This window comes from Drosophila takahashii, chromosome 2L (assembly GCF_030179915.1).
Source record: "Drosophila takahashii strain IR98-3 E-12201 chromosome 2L, DtakHiC1v2, whole genome shotgun sequence".
NCBI lineage: Eukaryota > Metazoa > Arthropoda > Insecta > Diptera > Drosophilidae > Drosophila > Drosophila takahashii.
In genome coordinates this window covers 30,296,742-30,312,381 of record NC_091678.1, presented here as the reverse complement: position 1 = coordinate 30,312,381, position 15,640 = coordinate 30,296,742, and the positions used below count along the sequence as shown (strand labels likewise).

Here is a 15,640-nt window from a genome sequence, read left to right as displayed (position 1 = left end):
CAAGTAAATCCTTTGGCAATGTGGACATTGTCGAGGACTTGGCGGTCGGCCGTGGTTCTCTTGTAATTGAATTTCAAAGTTCCCGGGTTTGCTATAAAAAACAAGGGTGCTTTTCTCATATTTTCAATCAAAGTAATTACTTTTTAATGAGTTCCTATAAAATTAATATATTGTTTAAATGAGTTCCTATAAAATTATTTAATTGTTTAAATAACTTTCTATAAAAAATGTAGAGTTTTTTTAATTTAAATAGTTTTAATGAACACCATTGAGGTAAAGTTCCAGGTTTTTTCTTTAATAACCTTTTATGGACTAGAAATCTCTCTGCTAAAGTATTCCCGAATAGGAAGTATTTGAAAGTAGTGCATTTAAAAAGGAAAGTATAAGAAAGACTGCGCGATTTTTTCTTAAAAAAAACAAATTCAATCTTTATGTTTGGTTTTGGGTGGAAAAGACTAAAAGAAAGGTTAATATATATAATCCTCCTTGGACCGCGATTTTTTCTCATGATCATAATTAAAATACACGGGTCGTCATCCATGGTTATGAGAGTTCTTAAGAAATCGCTGTCCATCGAGGATCATTTTTACGCGGTTGTGAGGACTAGTTCCCTATAATACCAATTACTCAGATGTTTGCAATTTTAAATTAGTCCTATTTTGACAAAAAAGGAAAAGGGTACATATATACATATATGATTTTTATAGCAAACGTTAGAAAAGCATACTTGTTTTTTATAGCAAGCCCGGGAACTTTGAAATTCAATTACAAGAGAACCATAGCCGACCGCCAAGTTCTTTTTGCACGTAAATTCTTAAGAAATCGCGGTCCATCGAGAATAATTTTTTCGCGAATTTCGGGGGGAGTCCGCTAATATACAGTATTACCAAAAAAACATATGAGATTTTTATTTTTATAATTTCAAGAAAAATTCTTTCTTGAATTTTCTTTATCTAGAAAGGTTTCCTATATTCAAAGGCAAATTTTCTAATAACAAGAAATGTTTTTTTCTATTTTCAAAGGTAGGCCGATTCAATGTCGAAATTTCTAAAATTTAGAAATTAATTTTTATGAGTGTTCGTTTAACATAAAGGAGAACTCATAAAACATATCTTCCAAGCTAGATCCGAGACTTTACCTCTAAGTGGCAGGCCATACAGCAGCAACCTATCACTGGAATGCAGCTTATGCAACATGCGAGAAATCGAGGATGTACAGCACTTCATTGCAGTCTGCTCTATTCTGAGAGAGATTCGTTTTACATGTTTTACGAAAACCACCCTTTGCGAATCGGATCTCCACAGTCTTCTAAATGGGGAAAACTGAGAGAATCTGGCATTCTTCATTAAAAAAGCCAGTTGTTACAGAAAAAAAATTATTTTAATAAAATTTTAGAATCTAACTTAACTAAATTAACTGACTGACGGCATACAAGCCATGGTTTATTTGTTTGGTAATACTCTAGTTCACGGAATGGAATTTCCAAGTTACGTGTTTTGCTATAAATATAAAGTAGCCTTTTCTGTGATTTTGAGTGCTTTGCTATAAGAAACATAAGGGCTTTACATCCATTGTCAAAATAATCTGCGCTCAGAAAAATTCGACCAAAATGTGAAATTGTTTTGGGGGCCAGACGCGGTTGTTGACTGACAGGAGCCAACATAGTAGTCCATGGACCAACGACCTATAAAAAAGTGATTGCAGACAAATGTAATGTACCAACTTTAAGACCTTTAGCTAAAAAAACTGATAATAAAATGAGCTCTCGTTACTTATCCGAGTTATCTACCGATAACGTAGTACGTAACCACCCGTAAGCCCAATTGCCTAAATTAGGACGGAAAGTGATCCAAAAGGGGAACGTCAAAAATTAGCTTTTGCCGGATGTTAAGGTTCCCAGCGTTTGAATTTTGAACAACTCAGTCTTTCTGTTTCGAGAACTCTAAGTGAAAGGTTGGCTTATAAAACTGAGTCCCACTTAAATTCTGGCTACACCACGTGGATTACCAAATCCTCTTAAATCCTGGCCATCAGTGATCATCCGACTCGTGTTTACCCAAATCACTATTAAGCAATCAATTAGTTCAACGTCTAAAACCGAAACAGAAAGAAACCAGCACTTAAATTCAAGACACGACAAACTGGACGTAAGTTAAATCAAATAGGATCCAGACAAATCGAAATTAACCCTCCCCAATTGTGTAGGAACCCATCGTACGCAATCAGAATATCACGCCATGATAACCTATACAGCACCCGGCGGCGCGTGGGGTTTAGTCGGCTAGGCTAGTGGGCGTCACCAAAAGAAAATCATCACCTGGAAAAGAAAGAGATCCGTTCCATTTGGGACAGGCAAAGGGACCCCGAAGGCTTCTCGACGACTTCCCCAACGGAATCTCAAGCCAAATGAAAACAACCATAAAAACTCCTAAACAAAATTATTAAAATCACCTAAATTTACGTAACCCAAAGTGCAATTGATCGTGTTACGTGTATTTGCAATACCAACGCAGCCAAGTCGGTACAAGCGTTGCCTAACTCTCTTCTTTCGCCTGTAACTGTCTGCACGAGAATCAACCGTAATCTTGGGTATCGACGGCTGTTGCGACGAAATAATTAAAATTTGTCTCTCCAAGGAATTTCAACAAGTATACCCCTGGAACCATGGAGCGCTTCATCGGAATTTTCAGAGGGTAAGAGTTTGCATGCTTTTTTTAATTTTGATTGTTTCGGACAAGCCGCCGATTGAAAGAATTTACCCCAAAAGCGAACGAGTGAGCGAAAACTCTCCTAACACGAATAACCTGCTACTCTCCAGAAAAAAACTGAACCTCGGGTCTGGGCTACTTGCATAACACTAAATCCCGCCGAGATAAAAATGTTAGACAGTTTGTTGTGATCGGCTTATTCGTCTTGGGAGAATTTTGGCTGCCCTCAGCGGAGTTCGTTTCTTTAATTGCGTTTAAATAAGGTTTGACTTGCATAAGTAAACCAGAGAAAAAAAAAAATAAAAATATAAACAGACAAATACGGTGAATGAAAACGCAGAAATAAAAAGGGAATATAATGAAGTAAAACAGTTTAAAACCTACACAGAAACAAATCAATTGCACTTAACAGTCATAAAACCTATGTATAGAATTAAAATTTAGACGACAAGTTATGGGGAGCAGTACAAGTTAAGAAATTCATTCCCCAATAATCCCCGAAATTGTAAAATAGACCAAGACCGAAAAAAATCATGAAGTTAATTATCTGAAGTGTATATCAATGTATATCAATTATACGAAACAAATTTTGTGACTCTGAATTATAAATTCCAATATGCAAGGCTAAGTCCCTTTAAGATTTCCGAGGACATGGGGCTCTGAAATAAAGAAATAATTAACTAATAAATTTGGGGTTCTTATTTAATATTCAACAGAAAGAACCAAGGTTGGGAGGGTATAGAAGGGTCGGACGAACAACATCTTAGTCCCATCCGCTTCTTTTTATCTGTTCAACTTATGTGCATACTACCAGTTTAGTTTATCCGCCATTCATTGTTTTGATTATTAATTTGAGGTTTCAGTGCGGACTTTCGATTAGTTAGTTTCAGTAGGGATCTTTAAATATTTCGACGTAATCGCGATCTACAACAACCGCAACAACCCACCCAATTCCTCCCGCTGAAGCTAGGGTATTCAAAAGGTCCCAATCGCGTGTTAGTTGTGGATTCATGTGCCAGTAGGGTATCTCTAGTAAGAGAGACAGAAAAGACTTTTCCTACAAGGCGTGCGTTACAAGATTTTGGCGCCCAAGAACGTGGGGCATGGCTATGATAATACAGCAATGTAAATTTGCTATACCATAGTTGAGGTACCAATGAAGTTGAGGATTACATTGTATATAAATAAAATGTATGGGGTTTCTTGGAATTCGAACTAAATTGCACATGCGAAAAGTATCGACCGGAAATACGCATACTTTATTAAAAGAAAGGAATGACCGATAAAAACAGCAGGGTTGTAGAATATCATTAGGATAATTTTACAACAAAAGGTCAAGTACAATTAAAGATTCAATAAATAGCTCAATTCTTTTCGATGATATTCATGAGTTTAATGTAGGGTAGATGGACACTTAATTCTTTAATTTTGGAAATCGAGTATTTGAGCATTTGAATATTTCGACCAAATTGGAATAGGTTTAGACAACTATCTTGAAAATTTAGTCACAGGATATCATTATTTGGATGCCACCAATACCACCATAGGGAGTTTTGTATACATGTTCTACTGGAAAACAGAGGTAAATTCACATGAGTTTCCCTGTCCGAGATCGGATGGTATAGAATATTCATTTTGGTTGAGTGGACATCTTTAGTGCAATAGCCCAGAATAACAGAAATAAAACCAGAGTTGAATAGATTTAGTTAATATTTATTTCGGAGCTTCCGAAATTTGTCCAAGGAAATATTTAGAAAGAAAATAAATAATCAAAAAAAAAAAATATATATAATCATGCCAGTGGAGCATACACCAGATGAATTTAGAAATCCACCACCAGCATCACAAGATGTCTGCATAGTTTGTGGAGAGCGTATGGAAGATACGCAACCGTGTGCAATAACCAAATGCCAACACATATTCCATAAATCCTGTTTAGAAAAACGTGTTTCGGAGACCAAAGAATGTCCCAGTTGTATGGCTTTAGTAAGCCTCAAAGATGTAAAATACATTGTTGGAAATCATTCTCCTAAACCAAAAGATAACCAAAAAGCACAGCAAAGTAAGAAATTACCGGCAGGTACTCGGCCATGCACTCGCTCTTTAACGAAGGAATTAGAACTTGTAGGTAGAGAGGAGGAAGGCGCTGTATTACCGTTACTAGACGATGACGAAGAAAGATTAAGACAACAACGGGAAAGTACTCCGGCAGGTCATGTCGATCGCCAACGGCAACGACGAGGGCCTCGAGGAGGACTTGCCAGAAGGCCACCCGGAAGACCGCGTACTCGAGCTAGGCAACCCGAAAATTGTGTGGATAATATGGAGTCCATAGTCAGAGAAACCGTATCACAGGTTTTAGCATCGTTAAATAGTTCAAACACAGGAACAAGCCATGAGCGATCCGCAGCCTCAGGTCAAATCAGTCAGAGAAGTTCGAGAAATCATGGTAGGGAGGCCATTAGTTCGCATAAAATCGCAGACATTCTTCAAAAATGGGGGGTACGCTTTGATGGATCCTCGGAAGGATTGTCTGTGGAAGAGTTTTTGTACCGTTTAAACATATTAACTCGAGAAAACTTGGATAGTGATTTTGAACTGCTAAACAAGAACATTCATCAGTTGCTAATTGGGAAAGCCAGTAGTTGGTATTGGAGGTTTCACAAACGAGTTCAAACTTTTACATGGTCTGAATTTTGTGAAGCATTGCGAGAGCAATATAGGGAAAGTCGATCCACAACTGAATTACGGGAGCATATAAGAGCCCGTAAACAAAAGCCCGGGGAATCTTTCGATTCATTCTATGAAGCCGTTTGCAAACTTATAGATAAATTGTCCGTAACCTTTGGCGAAGATGAACTGGTCGAAATGATTCAGGGAAACTTGCTCACTGAGATGAAAGACAGATTATTGTTTGAAAAGGTTTCGTCGATCTCCGAATTGCGTCGATTAGTGCAGAAACGTGAGAACTTTCTTAAGGATCTTGGTAAACCGCGACTGGTACCCCAAAAAGGTAAAGACTCAGGTAACTTTCGTGTTTACGCACTAGACGAAGAGCCCGATGAGGAAATAGAGAATAGTGAGTCGGATCTTTCGATCGCCGCAGTTAATCACACAGGGACAGCGAAAATTACATGCTGGAATTGTGAGATGCCTGGACACGTGTGGGAAGACTGTTTGGCCGAAAAGCGAGTATTTTGCTATGGTTGCGGAGCACCACAAATACATAGACCCAATTGTGCAAATTGTAAGCGCAAGTCGGAAAACCGCCTGGCGGGGACATTCAATCAAAATCGAGTGTCCCACAAATAAGAAGTATTCTAGATAACATAAATAATCCCATTATAAATGGAAGTCAACCATTTATAGTTAAAAGTCAGCAAAATAACGTGAAGTTTATACCGTACCATGAAAGATTGAAGAACTATAATGAAGTTAGAGAACGCATTTTTTCTGGATTAAATACCCAGAGTCATCGCAATACCGTACGAATGCGTCAATATTTTGAAGAGCGAAAGGCTAAAAACCGTTTAGTCCTCTCAACAATATTTGAAAGTAATATAGATAATCGTAGTTATGCTAAGGTTTCATTTATGAATTATTCTGAGTTAGGCTTGCTCGATACAGGGGCAAATGTAAGTTGTATTGGGTCAACATTGGCGAAAGAATCTTTTACGAACCTGTCGAATTATAAGCCAATAAGGTCGCATGTACGTACCGCTGATGCGAAATTGCATCCTGTGTCTGGAATACTGAAGGTACTCATGCGCTATAAGGACAAAGAAAAAGAGCTTGATTTGTACGTGATTCCTTCCATTTCTCAGAGGTTGATATTGGGTATCGATTTTTGGAGAATATTCTCTCTAGCTCCCGAAATTTTGGGATCCATAAATTGCTTAGACACCGAAACGGAAGAATTGAGAGATCAGTATCCATTATCCGAATTCCAGCGTAGACAACTTGAAACCGTCAAGGAAATGTTTCCAAATTTCGAACGTCAAGGGCTTGGCCGTACTGATTGGATAAAGCATGATATAGACATAGGAACAGCAAAAGCGGTGAAGCAAAGATATTACCCCGTTAGCCCGGCAGTCGAGAAACTTCTCTATACCGAAATTGATCGTATGCTTAGCTTGGGGGTAATAGAGCCGTCACAAAGTGCGTGGAGTTCACCTGTTCGATTAGTTGTCAAGCCAAATAAGGTAAGGCTCTGTTTAGATGCTAGAAAATTAAATGAAGCAACCAGGAAAGATGCCTACCCTTTGCAAAGCATCATGGGAATTTTTGCTCGACTTCCGAAGGCAAACATTATTTCAAAGCTAGACCTAAAAGATGCCTATTGGCAGATCGGATTGTCCGAAGAAGCAAAGCCGCTAACAGCATTTACAGTCCCTGGTAGAGCTCTCTTCCAATTCACAGTCATGCCTTTCGGGTTATGTAATGCCCCGTCAACTATGTGTCGACTGATGGATACATTAATTCCCCCTGACTTAAGATACTGTGTATTTGGCTATTTAGATGATCTGTGTATTGTATCAGAAGACTTTTCATCTCACTTAGCAGTACTAGTGCGTATAGCGGATCAATTCAAGAAGGCTAATCTCACTCTTAACATAGCAAAGAGTCACTTTTGTGTAACGAAGGTCAGCTACTTGGGTTATGTAATAGGAAGTGGAGGGATAACAACCGACCCTAGTAAAGTCTTTTGCATAGTAAATTGGCCAACCCCGAAGAATCTTAAACAAGTTCGTGGTTTCCTTGGTGTTTGTGGGTGGTATCGCCGATTTATTAAAAATTATTCAGACATTACGTTCCCAATTACCGAGGTGTTGTCCTGTAAGAAAACATTTAAGTGGACCGAGGCCGCCCAATCAGCAATGAATACTTTAAAGAATCTTTTAACCTCAGCTCCGGTTCTGCAGAATCCCGACTTCGATAGAAAATTCTATTTACATTGCGACGCAAGCGATTTTGGCATTGGCGCGGTACTCGTGCAATTATCGGAAGAGGGAGAAGAGATGCCAATTGCTTTTATGTCCCGGAAATTGTCGAAGTCCCAAAGGAATTATAGCGTGACCGAACGCGAATGTCTGGCGGTCATATTAGCTATAGAGAAATTTCGCTGCTATTTAGAAATGAAACCGTTCGAAGTAGTTACGGATCATAGTAGCTTACAGTGGCTAATGAGACAACAAGAGGTAACAGGGAGATTGGCTCGTTGGGTTTTCCGCTTACAGTCCTTTTCATTCTCAGTTACACATAGAAAGGGAAAGGATCACATTGTACCCGACGCGTTGTCCAGAATTAGCACAGATGAGATTGCTAGCTATGAGTTGATTACCCCAGAAATTGACTTAGAGTCCACTTCGTTTCTTGATCCCGACTATTTACAACTGAAGGAGAGAATAAAAGAAAATACAGAACAATTCCCAGATTTGCAGGTTGTAGATCGATTTGTTTATATTCGCACCGAACATGTTTCAGGAAATGAGGAACTGGATTCAGCTAAATGGAAATTATGGATACCAGAACCGTTACGTGCTCCTGCAATTCGTCAAGCTCATGATAGCATTGTCAATGCTCATGGTGGGATGCAAAAGACAATAGAAAGACTGCGAAGGAATTTTTATTGGCCAGGACTATCTAAAGAGGTGCGAGAGTACATACGCAATTGTGATGTTTGTAAGGAAACAAAAGCTCCCAATATGACTTTGCGCCCTCCGATGGGTCAGCAGAGCATATCAGTTAGACCTTTTCAAAAACTTTACATAGATATTTTAGGTCCTTATCCAAGGAGTAAGAAGGGTAACATTGGATTGTTAATAGTATTAGATCATTTCTCCCGATATCATTGGTTGTGTCCATTAAGAAAATTCACAACAAGTCTGATCAATGAATTTTTAAGCCAGCGAATATTTCCAGAATTTGGAATTCCTGAGGTAATTGTGAGCGATAACGGTGTGCAATTCAAAGCAAATGAATTTGAAGCTTTGTTAAGTAAACTAGGAATTCGACATGTATTTACTGCTTTGTATTCTCCGCAAAGTAATGCGGCAGAGCGGGTAAATCGTTCCTTACTGTCGGCTATACGATCCTATATCAGCAAGGACCAAACCGAATGGGATTTACATTTACCGAGCATTTCGTCTGCTTTAAGGTCAGCCTTACATCAGTCAATAGGGTGCTCACCTTATAAGGCCTTATTCGGGATGAATATGATCAATCACGGTGACGACTATAAACTATTAAAGGAAATGTCTCTATTGGAAGAGTCACCTAGGTTAGAGCGCGAGGATCACCTTCAGTTATTAAGACAAGAAATAAAGAAAGCCAGTCTGAAGGCATATGAAAAAAAACGTAAAGCAGTATAACTTGCGTTCGAAACCAGTATCATACCGAGTAGGACAAGAAGTCTTTAAAAGGAATTTTTATTTAAGTAAATTTAGCAACAATTTCAATAAAAAGTTAGCTCCTCAGTTCTCCAAGTGTAGAGTCAAACAAAAGCGAGGAAATTCCTTCTACTTACTGGAAACTCTACAGGGGAAGGAAATCGGAATATTTCATGCGAAAGACATTCGTATTTAATTCCAGCTAATCATTCCTCGCAAGGTTCGTCAGATTATCTGGTGGGTGTAATGTACCAACTTTAAGACCTTTAGCTAAAAAAACTGATAATAAAATGAGCTCTCGTTACTTATCCGAGTTATCTACCGATAACGTAGTACGTAACCACCCGTAAGCCCAATTGCCTAAATTAGGACGGAAAGTGATCCAAAAGGGGAACGTCAAAAATTAGCTTTTGCCGGATGTTAAGGTTCCCAGCGTTTGAATTTTGAACAACTCAGTCTTTCTGTTTCGAGAACTCTAAGTGAAAGGTTGGCTTATAAAACTGAGTCCCACTTAAATTCTGGCTACACCACGTGGATTACCAAATCCTCTTAAATCCTGGCCATCAGTGATCATCCGACTCGTGTTTACCCAAATCACTATTAAGCAATCAATTAGTTCAACGTCTAAAACCGAAACAGAAAGAAACCAGCACTTAAATTCAAGACACGACAAACTGGACGTAAGTTAAATCAAATAGGATCCAGACAAATCGAAATTAACCCTCCCCAATTGTGTAGGAACCCATCGTACGCAATCAGAATATCACGCCATGATAACCTATACAGCACCCGGCGGCGCGTGGGGTTTAGTCGGCTAGGCTAGTGGGCGTCACCAAAAGAAAATCATCACCTGGAAAAGAAAGAGATCCGTTCCATTTGGGACAGGCAAAGGGACCCCGAAGGCTTCTCGACGACTTCCCCAACGGAATCTCAAGCCAAATGAAAACAACCATAAAAACTCCTAAACAAAATTATTAAAATCACCTAAATTTACGTAACCCAAAGTGCAATTGATCGTGTTACGTGTATTTGCAATACCAACGCAGCCAAGTCGGTACAAGCGTTGCCTAACTCTCTTCTTTCGCCTGTAACTGTCTGCACGAGAATCAACCGTAATCTTGGGTATCGACGGCTGTTGCGACGAAATAATTAAAATTTGTCTCTCCAAGGAATTTCAACAAGTATACCCCTGGAACCATGGAGCGCTTCATCGGAATTTTCAGAGGGTAAGAGTTTGCATGCTTTTTTTAATTTTGATTGTTTCGGACAAGCCGCCGATTGAAAGAATTTACCCCAAAAGCGAACGAGTGAGCGAAAACTCTCCTAACACGAATAACCTGCTACTCTCCAGAAAAAAACTGAACCTCGGGTCTGGGCTACTTGCATAACACTAAATCCCGCCGAGATAAAAATGTTAGACAGTTTGTTGTGATCGGCTTATTCGTCTTGGGAGAATTTTGGCTGCCCTCAGCGGAGTTCGTTTCTTTAATTGCGTTTAAATAAGGTTTGACTTGCATAAGTAAACCAGAGAAAAAAAAAAATAAAAATATAAACAGACAAATACGGTGAATGAAAACGCAGAAATAAAAAGGGAATATAATGAAGTAAAACAGTTTAAAACCTACACAGAAACAAATCAATTGCACTTAACAGTCATAAAACCTATGTATAGAATTAAAATTTAGACGACAAGTTATGGGGAGCAGTACAAGTTAAGAAATTCATTCCCCAATAATCCCCGAAATTGTAAAATAGACCAAGACCGAAAAAAATCATGAAGTTAATTATCTGAAGTGTATATCAATGTATATCAATTATACGAAACAAATTTTGTGACTCTGAATTATAAATTCCAATATGCAAGGCTAAGTCCCTTTAAGATTTCCGAGGACATGGGGCTCTGAAATAAAGAAATAATTAACTAATAAATTTGGGGTTCTTATTTAATATTCAACAGAAAGAACCAAGGTTGGGAGGGTATAGAAGGGTCGGACGAACAACATCTTAGTCCCATCCGCTTCTTTTTATCTGTTCAACTTATGTGCATACTACCAGTTTAGTTTATCCGCCATTCATTGTTTTGATTATTAATTTGAGGTTTCAGTGCGGACTTTCGATTAGTTAGTTTCAGTAGGGATCTTTAAATATTTCGACGTAATCGCGATCTACAACAACCGCAACAACCCACCCAATTCCTCCCGCTGAAGCTAGGGTATTCAAAAGGTCCCAATCGCGTGTTAGTTGTGGATTCATGTGCCAGTAGGGTATCTCTAGTAAGAGAGACAGAAAAGACTTTTCCTACAAGGCGTGCGTTACACAAATTTGATCCAACTCTGTAAAGCATTAAATATTACACAATCTGTTTTTTTTATTTAATCATGAACATTACTCCGCGCACCTCCATATTCTATCGGGAATCAAACAATTAAACCAATTACCTTAAACGTCTGCATCTGCTGGATCCTAAATAAATAAATATTTATGAGATTATATTTGATGTAAGTTAAAAAAAAGAAAACTAAAAATTCGTAAAGGTAAATTTATTTTCCTTATACTGAAAAGCATTATGGCATTTTTTAAGCATTAAACAAAAGAAAAAGAAAAATAAAAAAATTGCGCCGCAGGCCAGCAAAATGTAAAAAAAATCGCTCGATTTTTTTTATTTCAGTTTTTTCTTTTGTTTACTGCTTACATTGCGTTCAAAATTATAAATAACGTCAATGGCTGAGATTTTTGAAATATTCGTAAATGTGTAAAACAATTACACATTTTGGTTGAACTTTTCAGAAGGGCTATTATTTTGACAACTTATAAAACTCCAATATGTTTTTTATAGCAAGTCGTAGAAAATCCAACTGTATTTTTATAGCAAAACATGCAACTTTGAAATTCGATTAAAAGTGAACCATGGCAGTCCGCGCCTATATTTCTTCTTGTAAATTCTTAAAAATTCGCGGTCCGTCGAGGATAATTTTTAAATCTTTAAAGGTGTGGGCGCCAGACACATTTTAAAATCGTTAGTGGTCGATTGTGGGCGTTAGAGGAGGGGGGACTGAAATAAACTTGCGCTGAGTAGAAAGCCCAAGAATATGTGTGGGAGATCTCAACCTTCTAGCTGTTGTAGTTTCCGAGAGCTGAGCGTTCATACAGACAGACAGACGGACATGCCTAGATGGACTCGGCTATTGGTACTGATCAAGAATATATATACTTTATGTGGTTGGAAACGTCTCCTTCACTGCGTAGCAAACATCTGACTGAAATTATAATAATCTCTGCAAGGGTATAATTACTAAAAAGTGCCCAAATTTACTTAAAATTTCAGGAAACATGACCAGTTGTGCCTTTTTAATCTTATAAAATTGTCTCGCTTTGGTTAATTGACACGTCTCTTAATCATGGTATTAATGGCATCCTTCATCATGGACCCAAGTTAAAAGATTGTTTTTTGCTGTTGCTCATTTGAAGGTCGCGAGATGAAATTTTTTCTCGGAAAGTGTGCCAAAACGCCTGCCATGCACAGGAGTAGCCTTGTCAAGACCTTCCGCCACCTAGCCTACGAATTTAATTAAATTAACAGCACAAATTGTCAAACGCAGCCAGAACAGTAGCAAGCAATGAAATCCGAAGTTGGGAAAAACAAACCTTATTAAAAACGTGTCAGAAACATTTTTATAAATATTTCAGTTGAAACTTTTTTCCGACGCGGCTTGTCAAAGTGCCAAAACCAAAGTGTCAAACTGTTTACGGACAGACTACAAAATCAATAAGGTGCTGAAGCTTGTTTTGTGCAGTCGGGCTAGAGGTTCCATAGCCAATAGACCTTCCAAAAGATGCAACAAGTGAACAAAAGAGTAAAAAAACTTTACAACCCCAAATATTAACTACACTCAAAATAAATTTTACCCTAAATTTTAGAAAATCGCCCTAAAAATTTCTTTTTTCTAAATACAAGAAAGTTATTTCTAAATCTAAAGAAATTTTTCTTAAGTCAAGAAAGTTTTTCTCAAATCTAGGAAGTTTTTCTTAAATGTAGAAAATGGTTACCATGAACTAAAATCACCCTAAAATCTAGAAAAAATTACCTTAAAATTAGAAATTATTTTCTAAAAAATAGAAAGGCAAACGAAAATAATAAAATATTTTGGCAACACCTTTTCTAAAAATTAGAGCCCTCACCCTAAAATGAAACCAACCCTAAATAATAGAAACATTTTCTAAAAAGTAGAAATGTTTTCTAAAAAATAGAAATATTTGTTTTCCATGCTCTGGCACACCAAAATGTTTAATGCCAGAACTTGTCAGCTGCCGGCCGGCTGTACTCGTGGCTCAAACGGTTAAAGCACTTGGTTAGCAATCGAATCGACGCGGCACAGTGGTTGATTTCATAGGCCAAAAATAAAAAAACAAAAATCTGAAATTGGGGATTTTTTTTCTTAAAAATATTTCTTAACAGAGCAATAAATCGAACGGTAATTTCATTTTTGGTCTCTCTAATTCGTACGCGCTACGAATAGCGAGAGAAGTGAGGCAAAAAAAAACGTGCACTTTACAGCGAACGCAGCTTAAAAATTAGCTTCCACTAAAAAATTAATTTCTAATACTAAATCGAGTCCAATCGTCGGCATTTAAAATGAATATTGAAAATAAAGGTATATACTATAAAACTGAGTAATTTTTATGTCATTATGTTATGTGTTATTGTTTTAAAATTAGTGTTTTATCAGTGACCTGTCGAGTGGTGTATTTTTGTGTATACATAGATTTCAGATAAAGAAAAAGTTGTGAATCCCGTCTTACCCTTTAATGAAATAAATTTATAAATAATAGTGAATGTTTTCTTAGCCTATTTCATAAATTTGAGCTGCAACTTTTTGCAACTTTATGACTTATACGCTCTTTTGTGTTCGTGCATATTTTGTGTTTTGTTGTGTTCGTCATATTCGTTTGTGCTTTGAAATCTCAATTGGTCCATAGAGATGCAGAAAATATCGATATTAAATCGAAAAACATCGCTATTGCTCAATTGTGAATTTTTTAATTGATTTCTTTAAATTTCTTTAAACTGTTTTTTTTAATATATAGGCAATTCATATCAGTGCACACTATCACGCTTAAATATTTTTGAAATGTGGTGCTCAGTAACAGGTTCAGTTGCTGAAAAAGCTAAAAAAGTATATGACGACCTAAAACATAGATTTCAATCTGATGGTTACGAAATTATTGAAAATGTTTCTAAGAAACTACTTGACTACTTATTCAAAAAATTTGCTGAAATGTGGAATAAATGCCATAGAATACAAGCAAAGGTTATTCAACTAAATTCTGACTGGTTAGCACAATTTGAATCTTTATCTTTAAGTCGATACAGTAAATCATCTGATCGAGGACGTCCAAAATTAAGTCTAGCAGAGTGCTCAGAAAGAACGAAGCGACGACGGATAGCACAATTAGCAGAGCTCGATGCGTCCGCTGCGGATGACATACGTTGGGCTTGCAGGCAAGCGTAGTCTTCTATTGTTCCAGCAAAGGAATGCGAAGTAGTAGCTCTTATAACTGAAGCAAATTTAACAAAACATCAATATGAACTTATCAAATGCTTCGTTAACAGTAAAATTGATGCACACTTTTTTCCCTGCTATAATAATATTTTAAAGGAAAAACAGAAAAGCTATCCTGAGCCAATTAGCGTTACAGAATCTGACATTGAAGTTTCTTTACAAAGTTTATTGGACCACACTGCGTCGCGCATTTTAATGTTACAAAGCGATGTAACAGATAAACTCGATGAGGGTTATAGTAACCTTACATTAATAGGGAAATGGGGCTTCGATGGCAGCTCTGGACATAGCCAATACAAGCAAAAATTTGAAAATAATAATTTGGACGACAATTGCTTATTTGTCACGTCATATGTTCCGCTTCAATTAATAGTAAAATCTGAAAATGATAAGGAACAGAAAATTGTTTGGAAAAACCCACGTCCATCGTCGACTCGTTATTGCCGCCCGATTCGAATTCAATTTCGAAAGGAATCAGTAGATTTAATTAAAAATAAAGAACTATATTTTAAAAACAAAATTAAACAATTGACTCCCACGGAATTTAAAACCGTCACCAACAGGATATTTCAAATCGATCATTTTCTTCAACTCACTATGGTGGATGGAAAAGTTTGCAATGCCTTAAGTAAAACACCATCTTCAAAGTGCTACATATGTCAAGCGAAACCTACGGAAATGAACGACATTAAGAAATGCCTACAAAAAGAAGCCAGAACCGATCGATACGAATTTGGATTGTCTCCATTACATGCATATATTCGTTTTTTTGAATATTTTCTTCACGTTTCCTATAAACTCGAAATTAGGCAGTGGCAAGTAAGAGGTGAAGAAAATAGAAAGCTATTTCAGAAAAGGAAACAAAATATTCAATCCGAATTTCGAGATAAGTTGGGTCTTATTGTCTATAAGCCAAAATCAGGTGGTAGTGGAAATTCGAATGATGGCAACACTGCCAGAAAATTTTTCAACAATTCCCACT

The 15,640-nt window shown here is 37.3% G+C and overlaps 2 protein-coding genes across 7 annotated transcripts in view; one reads left to right on the top strand and one right to left on the bottom strand.

The window, feature by feature from the left end:
- Window positions 1-15,640, top strand: part of DIP-epsilon (Dpr-interacting protein epsilon) — a 293,049-nt gene that overhangs the window by 35,486 nt on the left and 241,923 nt on the right. The window contains exons 1-2 of one of the 6 annotated variants that reach the window (XM_070219387.1): window positions 9,173-9,777; window positions 9,836-10,323. The exons of 4 other annotated variants lie outside the window; for them this stretch is intronic. The gene's annotated coding sequence lies outside the window, so the exon portion shown is untranslated. Of the gene's footprint in view, window positions 1-9,172; window positions 9,778-9,835; window positions 10,324-15,640 lie in introns of those variants that run through there. One more of the 6 variants, XM_070219386.1, reaches the window with a different exon arrangement.
- Window positions 1-15,640, bottom strand: part of LOC108054720 (uncharacterized) — a 158,251-nt gene that overhangs the window by 51,477 nt on the left and 91,134 nt on the right.